Source organism: Panthera onca, chromosome B2 (assembly GCF_046562875.1).
Source record: "Panthera onca isolate mPanOnc1 chromosome B2, mPanOnc1 haplotype 2, whole genome shotgun sequence".
In the NCBI taxonomy this organism is placed as follows: Eukaryota; Metazoa; Chordata; class Mammalia; order Carnivora; family Felidae; genus Panthera; species Panthera onca.
The window spans coordinates 103156648-103173865 of record NC_138343.1 but is presented as its reverse complement, the minus strand read 5'-3'; the positions used below and the strand labels follow the sequence as shown (position 1 = coordinate 103173865).

The 17218-nt window shown below is 35.6% G+C and overlaps 1 long non-coding RNA gene across 1 annotated transcript; it reads right to left on the bottom strand.

Moving 5' to 3' along the window:
* Positions 1-3854: 3854 nt before the first annotated feature.
* On the bottom strand, positions 3855-10920 carry LOC132666476 (uncharacterized). Its single transcript, XR_009604679.2, has 3 exons — positions 10817-10920; positions 8445-8597; positions 3855-3987 (listed from the first exon to the last, which is right to left on the bottom strand). It is a non-coding gene; the product is annotated as an uncharacterized LOC132666476 (long non-coding RNA).
* Positions 10921-17218: the final 6298 nt, after the last annotated feature.

Genomic DNA, 17218 nt, shown 5'->3' with positions numbered 1-17218 from the left:
ATGTGATTAGAGGGTTAGATGGTCAGTCTCCCATCCACTTCTGGGGAATTTAAGAGGGACTGGAGGTCGAATCAATCTCCAATGGCCAATACTTTATTCAATCATGCCTCGTTACAACGAGAACTCCATAAAAACCCCAAAGGCCAGCGAGGGTTTGGAGAGTTTCCGGCCGTTGAACACATGGAGGTGCTGGGAGATTGGTGCACCCGGGGGACTTGGAAGCTCCATACCCTTTCCCCATACCTGTCCTTTGTATCTCTTCACCTGGCTGTTGATTTGCATTCTTTAACATCCCATGTAATAAACTGGTAGGGAAGAAACAGGTTTCCTGAGTTCTGTGAGCTGTTTTGGCAAATTAATTGAACCAGTGGGGTGGGGTGGCATGGTGGGAAGGCTGGGGGGGGGGGGGGGCAGTGGTCATTGGAACTTCTGATTTATAGCCAGTCGGTCAGAAACACAGATAACGACCAAGGCTTGAGATTGGCATCTGAAGTGGAGTGCAGTCTTGCAGAACTAAACCCATAACCTGTGGAATCTGGATGCTATCTCCAGGTTGTTAATGTCAGAATGGAGTTGAACTGAAGGACACCCATCTGGTGTCTAAGAATTGCTTGTTGGTGTCAGGAAGCCTTTATACACACATTTGAATTGGGTCCAGAAACTCAAAAGGTCTGGTTTTACTTTGGCTTCAAAGGATTCTCTCCAAATGAGATTTGAACTTCAGGAATATACTTTGAAGTCACACCAGAGAAAAGGAGACAAATAAAAATTTTCCAGTGAGACTGACTCAGAATAAAACACTACTTTCTTCTGATGAACCGATGTCAAAAACCAGAAGAGGCTGTAGAGATGGCTACAATGTGCAGTCAACACATTTGTTTTCAAAAAGCTTGGGCCCTATACTTGTGTTAAGGAGAGATTTCCAAAGTCATTTTTAAAACCAACCATGTACAGTATAAGTCAATGTATAATTTGACCCTGGTGTCCATTGGAAATTTTATCGAGTTCTGTGATCATTTGAAACCAAAACTGTGGCCATTGCCACCACTGATTTTTTACCCAATGAAGTAAGATGTTCACTCTTTGGGGGGATTTTTTTCTTCTTTACAGTTCAAGTCATGCATTTGCTCCCCTGTTGTGTACCAGTCAGATTTAGTCTTTTCTAGTTACTGAGAAAATTCTTAATTTCTAGCAACAGGTGAATGACTACAGAATCTTTAGGTGCCAGGGAGGTAGAAATTCTTTACATTAATTGAAACTTGGCAAGGAAATCTAACTTTGGTACCCTCTCTCAGAAATGATGGAGAAATAACTAAAATATTTCTAGATTTCAGAGAAGTATCCTCTTAGCAGTGTAGTTGAAGAGTCTGGACCTAAAGATTCTGATTAGAATCTAGGCTCCACCATTATGTAGGTTGTGGAAATTATTTCCCCTCTGAGCCTCAGTTTTTCAATTTTTAAATGAGGAGTTACTAGATTTCAAGACCTTTCAAGGGGTTTGGTAACTCCAGCCATCAGAGATTCTTTTAAATATCATAGTCTTGCAATAATAATTCTCTGCTATTGACATCTATGACAGTGGCCAAAAACATTAAAAAAAAATTACACTATAATCTAATTTGAGTAGTAATAGAAATGTATACAGCACAAAAGAAGGAATAGTTTGTTATTTTTTAGAATGGGGGTAGGATTAGGGTCAGAGAGATATTCACAGAGAATGTAGTACTCAGTGAATTTCATAATGTGATGTATAACACGGTATTTTCAGATTACTAATTTATAAAGGATGGTCATTTAACTTAACTTGTACATAATTTGGTACAATATTCTGTACAATTAAGTGTTTAATTAAATCTTTTAATAATGAATTAAAAGGAAGTTAATCTGAATGTAAAATATATGTTAAGATGATTGCTCACTGTAATGATGAACAAGAAATAATGTTTCTCTTTTTTCAGTCTATTTAATGATTAAAAATAATAATTCTAAGAAGCATTAGAAAATGATCATATCAACATGTGAAATTCTTGGAATCCTTCACAGTGACAAACACTATGCTTGGTACATAGGATTATATTCAGCAAATATTTGAAGATTATAGTAAATTTCTATCATAAAATGATTTTCTAAAAACTATGAGAATAAAAATATGAATATTTTTGTTCATCAGTGATGAGTATTTTGAGTTGTTCATAATTATAAATAAGTATTTACTGAAGTGTTATATTTGAATGGAAAATATTCTTCCTATTAAATAAAATTTTTAAAAAATCAGGCAAAAAAGTATTGTGGATATATAGACACATCATAATGTCACGTGATATTAAAGATTGGTTGATCAGAACTCCTGTCCTTGGAACGCTTGGGTGGCTCAGTCAGTTGAGTCCAACTTCAGCTCAGGTCACGATCTCACTGTCCATGGGTTCGAGCCCTGCGTCGGGCTCTGTTCTGACAGCTCAGAGCCTGGAGCCATTTCAGATTCTATAACTCCCTTGGTCTCTGTGCCCCTCCCCTGCTCACCCTCTGTCTCTCTCTCACTCTGTCAAAAATAAATAAACATTAAAAAATAAAGAAAGAACTTCCTGCCTTTATGGATGTATTTCTTTGCTTTAGGTTTTGTATTTCAACTCAACATATTTAACTATAGTCTGTGAAATGTGAATATAAAATAGTTGAAGGAAATATTATTTATACTGAAGGTTCTTTCTTGGGATTAGTTCTAGCCAAGAATGTATGCCTCATCTGAAAAAATTTGCAGTTGCTATGGTAATATCCATTTGAATTTAATAATTTATTTCAAGACAGAGAAGAATTAATTTTTTAAATGATCTGGTTTAAATTATTTTAACCAGAAATTAAATACATTAAAACAGAGATTCCTTGAGATGTAAAAGATTGGATAGTTTTCATGTAAGTCAGTCAACTTCACATTGAAAATGGTTGTATCTTGGAAAATTTACCTCAGAGAGACCAAAAAATACAGAGCAGTAGTTTTTCTGGGGGCAGTTTTGTCCCCAGGAAACACTTTGGGCTGTCACTACTCCAGGAGGGGGCATTAGTGGCATCTAGTGGGTGGAGACTAAACAAAGAATTATCTGGCCCAAAATGGTAGCAGTACAGCTGTTAAGAAATCTTTATCAAAATAAAATGGGTGCATCTTATCATTTTCTTTTTTTTCACAGCTGGCTATTTTTGGCTCTCACTAGATTCTCAGGGTTTCAATATTCTCCCTCTCTCTGTCTCTTTCTCTCTCTCCTTCTCTTTCATTTTTCTTTTTCTTTCTCTAATAAACCTCTTCAAAGAAGATTCATTAATATTTTAATGGAAAAAGACATTTTTCTCATAACTAGAAGCAGGGACCTGAAGCTCTCGGAAATAAAGGCCTAAATTACGAAAAAGTATAGTAGAGGTGACATCAGCAAGGTTAAAAAAAAATTTGTTTCAGTAATACTACTTTTAAAGATACTTCAAATTGTCCTAAAGATGAATTGAAGGATTCTACAATGGAATATTTCAAAAACTTCATGAAAGTTAGCCTCAGAGCCTGTAAACAAGGCTATCAACCAGTGTCCGTGAGAAAAAAAGACTTTACATTTGTAAACCTTGCACTGTAAAATTATTTTCCTTCCATGTCCTCAATTAACTTTGTGAGGAAACCCCTGAATTTCAATCACTCACAGTTCTTTGTCTTTGTTTCTATTATTTTAATCAAAAAATAGAAGACCATATTCTCCTTATTTATGATCCTATAAAATCCTTCATCTGGGTTCAACATAAAATTTTTTATTCTTTTTTATTTCATTTTTCTTGTGGTAAAATACATATAAATTTTACCCATTTTTAAATGTACAGTTCAGCAGTACTGAGTTTATTCACATAGCAGTGCAACCATCACTCCCATCAATCCCCAGAACTCTCTTCATCTTGCAAAGCCAAAACTCTGTGCCCATTCAACAGAGGTAGTAGGTAAACAATATTCATCCAAAACTGTGAAAGAAATTACAAAATACAATACGATAATTTTGGTTATCATTTTTTTTTTATGAATTCAATTTACTTATTTAAATTCTAGCCGCAATCTTTCCTTTGGACCTAATTGTTCTCTATGAGAAATTTCTCTTAAATTTGACTTCTCATTCATTTATTGCATTAATTAATTTGAAGACAAGGGAATAAGAAAATGAGAAAGAGTCTCATTACTGAATTAATTGAACAGGGAAGTTGAGATGTGAAATAATGAAAGGAAAGTGAAATGTATTTCCACAATCAATTGATCATTTTATACAACTCTTCTGCTTACATGGTTTTACATGATCTCATTCTTCATATTAACTATTTTATTTACTTCTGCCATGTGTCCACCATCGTTTCTTGTTTAATACAAGCACACAAGGTTGTTATTTTTCTCTTCTGTACTTCCTTGGCATTCTCAGGCACAGGCAATGCTACATTTAATCCCTATTCCCTGGGCTTTAGGACTTTTCATTCTTCTAATTTACATATTGGTAAAATGTGGTTTCCCATATGGATAAAGCCATAAATTTTACCTATTGGTAAAATATGAGATTTACAGGAATTTCTTGGTATTTAGAACCTACCTTCCGAGCAGAGCATCACATAATGGAATGCTTACACGTGCCAACCAAGTAAATAAAGCAGCAAGTTTAAGTATACACACAGGTAAGAGGAAGGGACTATGGAGGATAGAGTGCAAGTCTCCGGGAAAAGGGTCTGGTTGCCCCTCACCTCACAGAATCACCAGACATTACGATTTTTCAAATGAAGCCCCAGAAAACTTGCTTCCATATAAAATTTCTCAATTTTTTAATGTCTCCACAATTTAAAATCACTGTAGGCCAAACAAAAGCAATCTGTATGCCAAATGAGGTTCTAATTCCTGCAGGTTCTAATTACTGATCTACTGTACATTTTTTCACGGTAGACTACAAATAGAGTAGAGATTGTCAAAGTTCTGTTGCTTGTATTTGTGGACCCTTGAGAGGTAGTTTACATGCTTCCACACCTTCCACTTGCAATGCACTTTAACTTAATCATTAACTGAAATTATTACAGGTATTGTGTAATAATACCTATATTTAAATTCCATAAGGGAAAGCTTTTCTGTCTCTCTAGCTATCACATCCTTCTTTTTCCTCTCATAAGTTTTTTCTTTTTTCACATGAAGAAGACTCTGGGAATACTGTATTCACCAACTTTTATTATTTCTCTTTATTATTCATAATAAACTTTAGAAATACTGATTTTAAAACAGTATTTCATATTTCCATACATAAAGTAAGTGTGATGTACTACTATGGTTTCAGTGAATATATATTTTTATCATGGCATATTTTTCAGTCAGAATTCGTCATAATTTCTCATCAACTATGTTTCTCTTACTGATTTCCATATTGAGAATCCATATGTTGGTTCTAGATCTCCAAGCTTCTATGTTCTTTTATTCTGTGCATGGAATTTCTCCTTCTTTAGTATTTCTGCTTCTTTAGTTACTAAGTTCTTATTTATGTCTTCGAAAGACTATTCTATTCCATGAATTTATTTTTAAGTTCATTTTAACATGTATCGATATCTTTATTTAAAAAGTAATTGAGCTCTACAAAAGTTTTACAGTTATTAAACCTCAGTGAAGAAACTTGGCATTTAAAGGAATACTGTAATAAATATTTTGGAAAGCAAATAATCAACCTGCTTAATTTATTCTTTGTATAAAGCATTTTGTAAATGTTAGATTTGTTTGTAGTAAATGTGCATTTTCCTGATATCTCTCTTTAGATAATAATTTGAAAAACACATAGAAGTTGTCTTATATTCCTCTGTGTACAATGTATATCCTAATAACCAAAACTAATCCAAAAATCTGAAGTCGTGTTGTGAGTGTGTGTGAGCACGTGTACAGACAACACACGCACACAATTTTCCTACTCAATTTCAGGACAGTTTTAACAAGTTCCATGAGAAGAATTTATTTCTACTTGCTTATTTCAAGGAATTACTGTCGCTGAGAATTATTTTCTGGGGTGTGGAGGCAGGAAATCTATAGTTAGACTGCGTTGGCAGAGGGCAAAGTTGGTGGTTCTCCTTGAATCTATTCTACTGTCAACACTCCACTTCTTGTCTCAGAAGTGACATTTAATATATGACTGACCTTTATCTCAAATTCTAAAATTGTCAATTTTCTTTATGATAGCCTCCAGTAAAGAAATTAATCAAAAGTTTAGGAAAATAAATTGGTTATTTAACTTTTGTCACTCGGCACTAAAAATAACATGTGAAATTTCTTGGTGCTGCTCATAAGAAATATGCAGTTTATGATTTTTTGTCTTTGACTATTTGATATTCCTTTCACTCTGGCTTAAATATCTCTGGCTTCTCAGGAACACTGACCTCCATACCAGTAGGTTGTAGTCACTCACACAAGCAGTCACAGTATATATACATTTCACTATCATTTGAATTTTTTCTTAGGATGACCGACCTCAAACTCCCACTGTCTGATTGGGCCTCCTGATGATTTAGATTTTACGCTTCTAAATTTCCACTGAACGGGATTTTTATCTCTACCAAGATGGAGACCTCTAACCATCCCAGTTGTACCATATTCTTCCTCACGTCCTAATTCTGGCATCACTTGCTTCTCTTCCAAGTCAAAACCTTATAACCAGCTGTTCAAATTACATTTTTCCAACTGTTCGTTTGCCAATTTGATCTACCTTGAAACTATCTGTAGTTTCTCATAGCTCCAATTATCTACATTTATTTGATCATGCTCTTCTGGATGTTCTGGAGAAAGTCACGAAACGGTGATGAATGAGTAGGTATACCATCAGGCTTTCAAAGTCAGTTGAAATCTTACTTTTGCCTAACAGTCCTGTTATTTATATTTCGCCATTGATTCTTCTCTTAGTCACTGTAATACTTTTGCAATATCAATTGGAAGCTGTCCATTCAAATATCCCCTTAGTCAAAAATGATCTACTTCATCTATATAGCCTCACAACTTCCTTTCTAGCAATATATTGTCTCCTGCTTTTTTTTCTTGGCCAAATCAAATACTATATGAATCCATTATAATTGATTTCTGTTAACCACCTCTTGACAGAAACACCAAATGTAGATAAACTCTACAATCTACAGATGCTGTGACTAAAGCAGAAATATTGACTATTGTGAGGGAAGAATTATATAAATGGGTTTGTTTCACTTGTATTCACAATGAACAAAAACCAAACAAAAAGAAAAAAAAGGATGATTCTTTCTTAGATTATCTCTGTTACTCAGTTCTCCCAATTTCCCACAGCCTTTTCTCAATGCAGCAGATGACCAGCAGATGACCTCACCTAATATTCTCACTGCTTTACTATTTTCCTCAACAAATCTATAATCCCACCTACATTCACCACATCTCTTTCTTTACTGTTTTTATAACTAAAGTAGTGTCAAGGTGCCTGGATGGCTCAGTCAGTTGAGTGTCTGACTCTTGGTTTTGGCTCAGGTTCTCACGGTTCGTGAGTTCAAGCCCTACATCAGGATCTGCCCTGACAGTGCGGAGCCTGCTTAGGAATCTCTGTCTCTTTGTCTCTCTGTCTCTTTCTCTCTCTCTCCCTCTGCCCCCTTCTCTCTGCTCATCCTCTCTTTCTCTCCCTCAAAATAAATAAACTTTAAATAAAAATAATAAAGGAAGTGTCTTTCCTTCTACCAAAGGCTAGTCTTATGTGTGCTCTAAAGCTTATCCTTTTAACTTTTCACTAAACTCTGCTTTTTTTTCCTTTTTCTTTTTTTTTTTTTCTTTTTATTTTTTTTTTATTTTTTTTTTTCAACGTTTTTTATTTATTTTTGGGACAGAGAGAGACAGAGCATGAACGGGGGAGGGGCAGAGAGAGAGGGAGACACAGAATCGGAAACAGGCTCCAGGCTCCGAGCCATCAGCCCAGAGCCTGACGCGGGGCTCGAACTCACAGACCGCGAGATCGTGACCTGGCTGAAGTCGGACGCTTAACCGACTGCGCCACCCAGGCGCCCCTAAACTCTGCTTTTTAATTTTGTCTCTCCTTGGCAATTTCGTCTCTCTTATGGCAATTACATCATTATAACAGCATCTTCTAGTATCTTCAACAACTATGCACAAAAAATCCAATTTTACACTATCTCCAAATATTTGGCCATATTCTTGACCTATCCCAGAGTCAACCTGCCCAGATTGGTCTGCACAGGCTACCTCCAATTGTATGCCTTTAGTCCACACTTTGATCCAACCCACCTTCTTCATTTCCCTACTACTCCATTAAAAATGTATCTGTCAAGGTCACCAATATTGTTAATCATATTTCTGCTTCAGCTTACTCAATATCTTACCAAATCCCCGTTATTGAAACTTCTCTCTCATAGCTTCCAGGACTCTAACATGTCTTTTTTTTTTTCCTTACCTCAACTGATCCTTCTTCGGTCTCCTTTGCTGTTTTCTTCTTCTTCACCAATTTCTACCTATTGGAGTCATTTGCAGCTTAAATCTGGACTTTCCTCTCCACGTACACTCTTTTCCATGATGTACGCTAGCCCACTCAGAAGCAGTACTCAACCTATACATATTGTTTTGAAATAAATATGTTCCATAGAAAAATTAGGTTCCATAATTCCTACAGTAAATGTGTCTTTTAAGTTTTTTGGTCATTACAAGGCTTGAGGTTAAAAGTTAGATTCCAAGAAGAAAAATTGACATTTTTAGATCCCAAATGAATAAATTGGATAGCTTCTTGATCCTTTCACTGTAATTCAGTACTGTGACTCAAGTCCTGACTATGATAGGAAATAGAATATATAAACATTTTAACTTAAATAGAAATTTTGCCCACTTGCCTAGTTTTCTATTTGCATTCTTTATATATTTCTGTGGTCACCAGAGTGCATATTGTCAGGACTTTTGTAATCTTACTGAAAATCTATTTTCTTATTGAAATATGTTTCAACAAAGCGTTTGCATATTTAAAAAATAAGTGTTTTATGATAAATAAAAATGTAGCAAACATTTCTGTAGCTAGTTAAAGAAAGGAAAGTCTATAAATTCCATAAGCAAAATAGTCTATAAACAATTTCCTGAATATGACGTCTGCTTTCTATCCACTGCATTTTTCATAAAGGATAATTCTCATCCATTATTCTTTTGAATAAATACCACTTCGTTCTGATCATCTCTGCTACATATTTCTTAAACCCTGATTAGCTGGATGCTAAACCTTGTAACTTTTTCCTACAACTTTCTAATCTCTCTTTTTTTTTTAACTTACCACATCTTTTATTCTATGAAATCTATGCTGGAAAATTTCTTCAGTCATATCATCTATTCACTAACTCTGTTTTTACTTGTGTCTAAACTTCTGCTGGATGTGTCCATTTAGTTTTTCATTTGAATTTTTATAGTTATTTCATGGCTAAAATTTATTTTAAAAAATGTTTAGGTTTATTTATTTTTGGGAGAGAGAGAGAGAGAGAGCACCAGCACAAGCAGGGGAAGGGCATAGAAAGAGGGAGAGAGAAGCCCAAGCAGGCTCTGTACTGTCAGTACAGAGCCCGATGCAGGGCTCGAACTCACAAACCATGAGATCATGGCCTAGCTGAAGTCAAGAGTCGACCATTTAATAGACTGAGCCACTCAGTCACCCCAAAAAGGTAAATGCATTCAATACCCCCAAAATTTTATTTTTCAACATATTCCAAGTTTGATAATTCAAATTTTTCAAGTCTTTATGAGTCTAGCACAGCTAATTTTTGTTTTAGCTAATTCACACACATCTTCATTTTTTTAAGTTTATTTATTTATTTTGAGAGAGAGAGAGAGAGCAGGAAGGGAAGAAAGAGAAGGAGAAAGAATCCCAAGCAGGCTCCACACTGTCAGTACAGAGCATGATGTGGGGCTCAAAGTCACAAACTGTGAGATCATGACCTGAGCTGAAATCAAGAGTTGGACACTTAAACACTGAGCTATCCAGGCGTCGCAAGCCACCAATTTTTTTTTTTTGACACATTAGCTCTGGAAATTATTTGAGACTTGCAATTTGAATTTCTTATGTAGAATATTTGCATGTGCTTTTGCCTTATGGGAAATAAACTGGATTCTCCACTTTAGCTTTTTGCACCACTATAGTACTTGAATTCAATCATTAAACCTATGTGAGAATTTGTGATTATAAATTATACAGGATCATCTTTCTTATCTCTGTTCAAGTTTGGGGTCAGGGAAACTCTAACATATGTGCAAAAAAGACATGTACAAAGTATTTATTGAAATGCTATTTATTATTAAACAAAAATGAGAATCCAAATATCCACCAAAAATAAAATGGGTAGGGGGTGCCTGGCTGGCTCAATCAGTAGAGCATGCAACTCTTGATCTTAGGGCTCAGGCCCCACATTTGGCATGTAGCCTATTTAATTGAATATTACTACCACTACCAATAATAATAATATTGAATAAATAATGTTTGGTGTCTTCATTGGATAAGATACTATACTGTTGTTAAGGTAACTGCATTAAGAAATATATACAGAGTTTGAGGCGCTTGAATGGCTCAGTTGGTTAAGGGTCCAACTTTGGCTCAGGTCATGATCTCACGGTTTGTGAGTTCAAGCCCCGTGTCAGGCTCTGTGCTGACAGCTCAGAACCTGGAGCATGCCTCAGATTCTGTCTCTCCCTCTATCTCTGCCCTTCTGCTGCTTGTGCTAAGTCTCTCTCTCTTTCTCTCAAAAATAAACATTAAAAAAATTAAAAAAAAAGAAATATATACACAATAATCCCCCTTACCTGTAGTTTTATTTCCTCGATTTCAATTATCCACAGTCAACCATAGTCCGGAAGTAGATGATGCTGATATTCCTTCTGAAAAATTGTCAGAAGGTCAATAGTAGCTTAATGCTATGGCACAATGCCTATTGTCACTCACCTCGCTTCATCCCATCATGTAGGCATTCTATCATCTCACATCCTCACTAGAAAAAGGATCAGCAAGTACAGTATTTTACAAGTAAGACCACATTCACATTTATTACACTACTTGTTACAAGTATTCTATTTATTATAAATCTGTTACTATCCCTAAATTATAAGGCTGTATTGTAGGTATGTATGCATACAAGAAAATAGAAAAAAGTAGTACATACAGAGTCCACTACTATCTGTGGTTTCAGACATCCAATGTAGATCTTAAAATGCATCTCCTGTGGGTAAGGGGAAACTACTGTACCCAACTATTAATCTCAAAGACAATGTAGAGTGTAAAAGATGTTGTAGGCATAATATAATTTATACAGATTTTTTAAGTATGCGTACAGATTATTTACGAGTACATGAAATGTGAGAACAATATCAAATGCCTCTTAAATAAATAGTTTTAAGTGAATGATTATCATTAGAAATAAAAGAAAAAGTGATGAGAGATTTCTCAGCTGCATCTCTAAAGATTAATCTGAAAAGAAATGATCATAAGGTAAAATGTCAAGATTTGATGTAACTGGGTTATAGGTAATTACATCAATTATATTACTTCTCTTTCTCTCTTGTTTTCGCATTATTGAAATATTTTCAAAGATTTTAAGTGGGTAGAAAAGACAACAATGTCCATGAGTCTCTTTATTCTTTTTAAAAATTATAAGCTTTTCAATGGAATGGAACATCTTTTTGGAGGCCACCTCTTGCTGAGCATGTACTGCTTACTCAAATCTTTAATACTATGGGGTGTCTGGGTGGCTCAGTTGGTTAAGTGTCCAACTTCATCTCAGGTAAACATCTCATGGTTTGCGTGTTCAGCCCCATGTTGGGCTCTGTGCTGACAGCTCAGAGCCTGAAGCCTGCTTCGAATTTTGTGTCTCCCTTTCTCTCTGCCCCTGCCCACTCATGATCTGTCTCTCTCTCAAAAATAAACATTAAAAAAATGTTTAATTCTAGTCATCAGTTACATACTCTGATATTATAATATTCTATGTGTTTACAAAGTATATAAAATGTAGTTTGTGTTCCTTCTCCAAATGATGAAATAATATGCACTAGTAATTTTTATGCTATTAATTGTAGTAATGGCAGTGCTAACAAGATCGAGGCTATTAATAAACCCGAAAAGCCAAGTTGATAGAGAAGGATTGGTATTTCTGAGTCCCTGCCTCTCAGAACACATTGTAAACCCTTCTGTGCCTGTGTTGGGTCTTCATGGTGATTCTTCCAGTGGTTTAGGCATCCCACAGCAATGGAAATATTGGTGTCCCTATAGCTTTGATATTTACTTGAATGTGTAAGTGTGTTTCTGTTCAATGTTATGTTCTATTTTTTCCCCCAACAAATCGAATCTCTTCTGCAAATAAGCAGGGCATAGATTCTAAATTAACAGCAACTACTCCTGTGTTAGGCCTCATGATGCACATCCATGTAGGGATCAAGGCCATATGCCTTACTAGAAATCATGCACACCCACAGGGCCATGTAATTCAGAAAATCATTTATAACTGCATGAGGTTAACTCATTTACAACAGGGAAAAATAGATTGAAGTTTAGTGTGTGTAAGTTTTATATTTCTCGAATGACTGATGCTTCCAACCATTTTTTCCCATTTAATAATTAGTACTGTAAGGGCTGTTGGATTCTTTTCAGCGCCTTGCTTGACTGCTCAAATGCAGAAATTTTAATAGTATGGCATCCGTGACTGAGTAGATAACTAACAGCAGTATTCAGAACCCCCTCGAAGAAGACCTCAATGGTGTTTCTAAGCTTTGAACTTGATTTGCAAGATAGATGTAAATGTATATGCTGGTAGAAGCTTTCTAAAGTAAGCCTCTGTTTGAGACTAATTTCCCAGGACAAATGTATAACACATTCTCAGATTTTACTTGATTTTTTTTAAATCAAAAGAAATCTTTTATTGTATTTGTTTATCCCTGTGCTTGTTTCTACCACTTACCAACCTAAATTCCACATTTCCTCTGCTTTCCCTGAAAGATAATTATGCTTTAATAATGGCATACTTAAAAAAAATACCATCTCCATTTATCACTTTAAGCTTGTTTCTGTATCTTCAAAGGGACAGTTGTCACTGCTACAAAAATTCCATGAATATGAGCATGAACATTCCCAAGAGCTGTGCCAATGTACACACAAGCTCAAGAATTCTCCCTGAATATCCTGCTTCAAGTAACTCAAGCTGGGAACCCCAGCAGTGTCTCTCATTCCTCCGTGTCTCTTACAACCATGTAATCAAATTTCAACTCCTATTGATACTGGTTCTTTTATCTTGGCATCTTTTTTATTAATGTTTATTTATTTTTGAGACAGAGAGAGACACAGCATAAGCAGGGAAGGGGCAGAGAGAGAGGGAGACACAGAATGTGAAGCAGGCTCCAGGCTCTGAGCTGTCAGCACAGAGCCCGATGCGGGGCTCGAACTCACGAACTCTGAGATCATGACCTGAGCTGAAGTCGGACGCTTAACTGACTGAGCCACCCAGGTGCCCCTATCTCGGCATCTTTCTACATGTGTCCTTTTCTTTCCGTTCCCACAGCTTCTACCCCAGGGCGAATCTCCAGAACCATTTCTTCCCACTATTGCAATGACTTGGTGATAGTCTCTCATCTTTAATTTGAACACACTCCCTGTCCCTTGCTTCTGCTAATAGGTCGGACTTCTCCAACACTATCCTTTTTCCCTTAAACATACCAAGCCTGAGCACCTTAGTGCAGAATTGAGATTTTCACTAAATCATGAATTATCTGTTAAAAGATTCTTTTTATATTATGTTAAATATTAAAGGGCAAATTTAATAGAAATATATGAATACATTCTATTTCTTTAATTTTCAACTTAAATCCTCAAAAATGATTCATGAACTCAAATATTTACTGAAACCATCTGTAGATTTGGTCATTAGGAAAACAATATCTACAGCATCTATTAATAGAATTTAAACACACTTGATGTCAGAGGAAAAGAAGAAGTTAAGTGTACTCAAATTATATAAGTAACTTTAAATATCCAAACTGTAATTCACCAAATTGTACTTTAATCAGGGAAACCAGAATATGCCTGCAGGACAAATTTTGTATTTTACTATAGTCTACATTTTCTGGATAACATATTATGCAGATAATATTGGATATGAGAAAATTCTTCTTAAGGTAATGAACTTTTTCCCCAATTGTTTTACTAATGGAGGTCACATGCAGAATTCCAGTATACTTTCAACATTCCGAGCTTATTCTGTTCTTAACAAGAATAAGAATATTCTCATATATGTTGAAAAATTCCTTTTATTTCATAAAGATGCAAAGGAAATACTACCTTATATTTCTTTTGCAGTCTCTTTTGGACAAATAACTACGTTCATTCTCAAAAGTATAGACATATTTTCATGCCACTGACTAACATAATTGGGATAGAAGCAACTGAATTTTTTCCAAAATTCTACACAATTATTATTCTTTTAAATAGCTTTTGGTGAGGGCAACTTGGTGATTGGAAAATCGTCCACTTAAAGTTAGAAATCTCTTGACGGAATCAGATTACTTTAGAGAAACATCTCTCGTTTTAGTATGGGAGCTGTATGGATCACGTGGGTTCCTCCTCTGAACACTTAGCCAAAATTATAGTCTTTTCATGCCTCATTCATAAACAGTAAAATTTCTCTCCTGTTGCCAGTGTTTACTTATATGCTAGTGTTAAATTTAGTGTGGTGCTATTTTATTCTAACAAAGATAGAAGTCACTATGCATTATTTCCAATTCAATTTAATTTGACTTGAAATGGAGAAATTTCATTGAAATTTCCTTCCTCCTTCCCTCCCCCACTTTTTTCTTCCTTCCTTCCTTTCTTTCTTTCTTTCTTTCTTTCTTTCTTTCTTTCTTTCTTCTCTTTCTTCCTCCTCCCCTGCACCCCCTCACCTCTCAATATTCCATCAAAACAGTTTTCCTGGAAAACTGGAATGATTTGTCAAAGTAGGCTTTTTTCCGTAGCAGTCATGGGCACTATCATTGCTTCTTACCATTAACTAATCATAGATTCACAGATTTGAAACAGTGGTGTCCATATATAGATATCTAAAGGAACTTTACGCCTGTATTCCACACAGCTAACTCACAGACATCAAAGTCACCATGGTAGCAGACAGCATATTATAATTCTCTTTACCAAGAGAAGATAATAGAGGAATTCAAAATAGGAATGAACATTCACTACTACATAAACACCTAACACATTTTATAATCTGCCTATCAACAATAAATTAGCAAATTAGAAAGGGACCTCCTCAATTCCCCACACCCTCCTTCAGTAGCAGCAGGGCATATGTTATTACTGCATCAGTCAGCACATCACGGCTTTGGGGGAGTGATTTGTGATCTGGAGAACGATTCTAAAAGAAGATGAAAGTATCTCCCACTCCTCTCCTGAAAGACATTAAATATACTTCAGTGTTTTACTCCTTGTAGAAAAGGGTAGTACCTACTTTGCTTGACCTTGTATCCCCTAGGTTTATTACCATGATTTTGAGACAATCTAGTTAATATTTACTTCTGAAAGAACTAACATACTGAGAAGTTTGGAACTGGTTAATACATCTTTGAAGCAGAGGGCTGTCATCTATGTTCAGTGGGATTATATACATTGCATTAAAGAATGATTTGAAGAACTGTCCAGAACTTGTTTTTGACGTCAGCAGCCAACAGATGGCTTGCAAGGTAATTTACTGCTTTCTTTCCACTGGTATTCTAGGAAAGACCACACCCTTCACACCCTCACCAAAATCATATACAATTTAAATAAAAGCTGTGCAAATAAAACATTTTGACAAGTGCCCTAACTCTCCATTCCAATTGGATATCTGCACAAGGACCCTCCCATTGTAGAAGGATTGGAGCAACATGCTATTTTACTTTTCTTCTGCAGCAAAGGAAGGATTACTGTAAAGCGCTTCCTTCCATGTGGGAGAAAATAATTCCTTCTTGTTTATGAGTGTGTGAGAAATAGCTTAATTTTCCTTATCTGTGACTTACTAGGATGAATAGAAAATGTGTCACAAACAATAAATGTAGTAAAATACATAATGCAATTTGTCACAGTCTGTTTCTTGCTTCAGTTCTTTAGTTCATTCTTTCCTTGAAATGATCTCTAATATTCTTCCAAGGCAGATTGAATTGTATAATGCCTATCTATGTTTTAAAATTTAGGATTATCTTCAGCTAATATAGGCGGCCTTCTTTGACACGATGGTTCTACAACATTGCTCCCTGTATATCTTTATCCTTGTATTTACTTTAGTGTGTTATAAATATAACTGTCTAACTAATCAGGTTGAATTTATTGCGATGACCAGCATAAAATTATTTTAGCATTTCCAATACTTGCTACAAACTGTACTCTATTGAACTGTTCTTTCTTTTCCTGAGTTGTATACTATTTATGAAACCATGTCTCCATCCTGATTTCATAAAATAACGCAAAGATTCAAGTCCCCTGCTCCCACACACACAGTGATTGAACATATTTCTAACAAGAAAATTAGAAATTGTCCTTCTTTTCTTAAAACTCCTGCCCACCCCCCCACCTACACTTTATAGGTGATTCCTTGGGGACCTCTTCCCTTTCTTTAGTGAGGCAAGCCAGTTGAGCCTCGGAAACTTATGGATAGAGAGGTGAAGAAAAGCAAGAGAATAACCTTTCTTCTAGAATGATATATTTACACAAAAGAGAGGCCTGGCTCCTTTCCCATTCACATGCTTCTCCGGGTGCGGACCTTCAAACTAGGACATCACTCTTCATCCTGTGCACCTAAGACTTCCCATGCCTAGAGTGAAGCCCCCTTTGAATTTAGTCCTATATAATTCAAGGGAAAACTATCTCTACTCAAATTCTCTGCACTACTAAACAAAACAAAATAAAAGCAAAGCAAAAACGAAAACTTCTGTGGCAGTATATCTCAATCAGTATCTCATACCACTGTTCACCTATAGAATCCTGCCCTTCCCTCCCTAGAGTATAAGCCAGTGAAGCTAGAGCCTGTGGCCTTTTCATCCTCATATCTCCAAATAAGTTGCAATATTGTGGCTTATAATAAATCCTTCTTGAGTAAATCACTAAGTGAAGTTGATTCTCTCAAATTAATAATCTCTTAAGATATGTTAACAGTAATAACCTAGAGACGCCATTGTCTACTTTACAAGATAGTATAC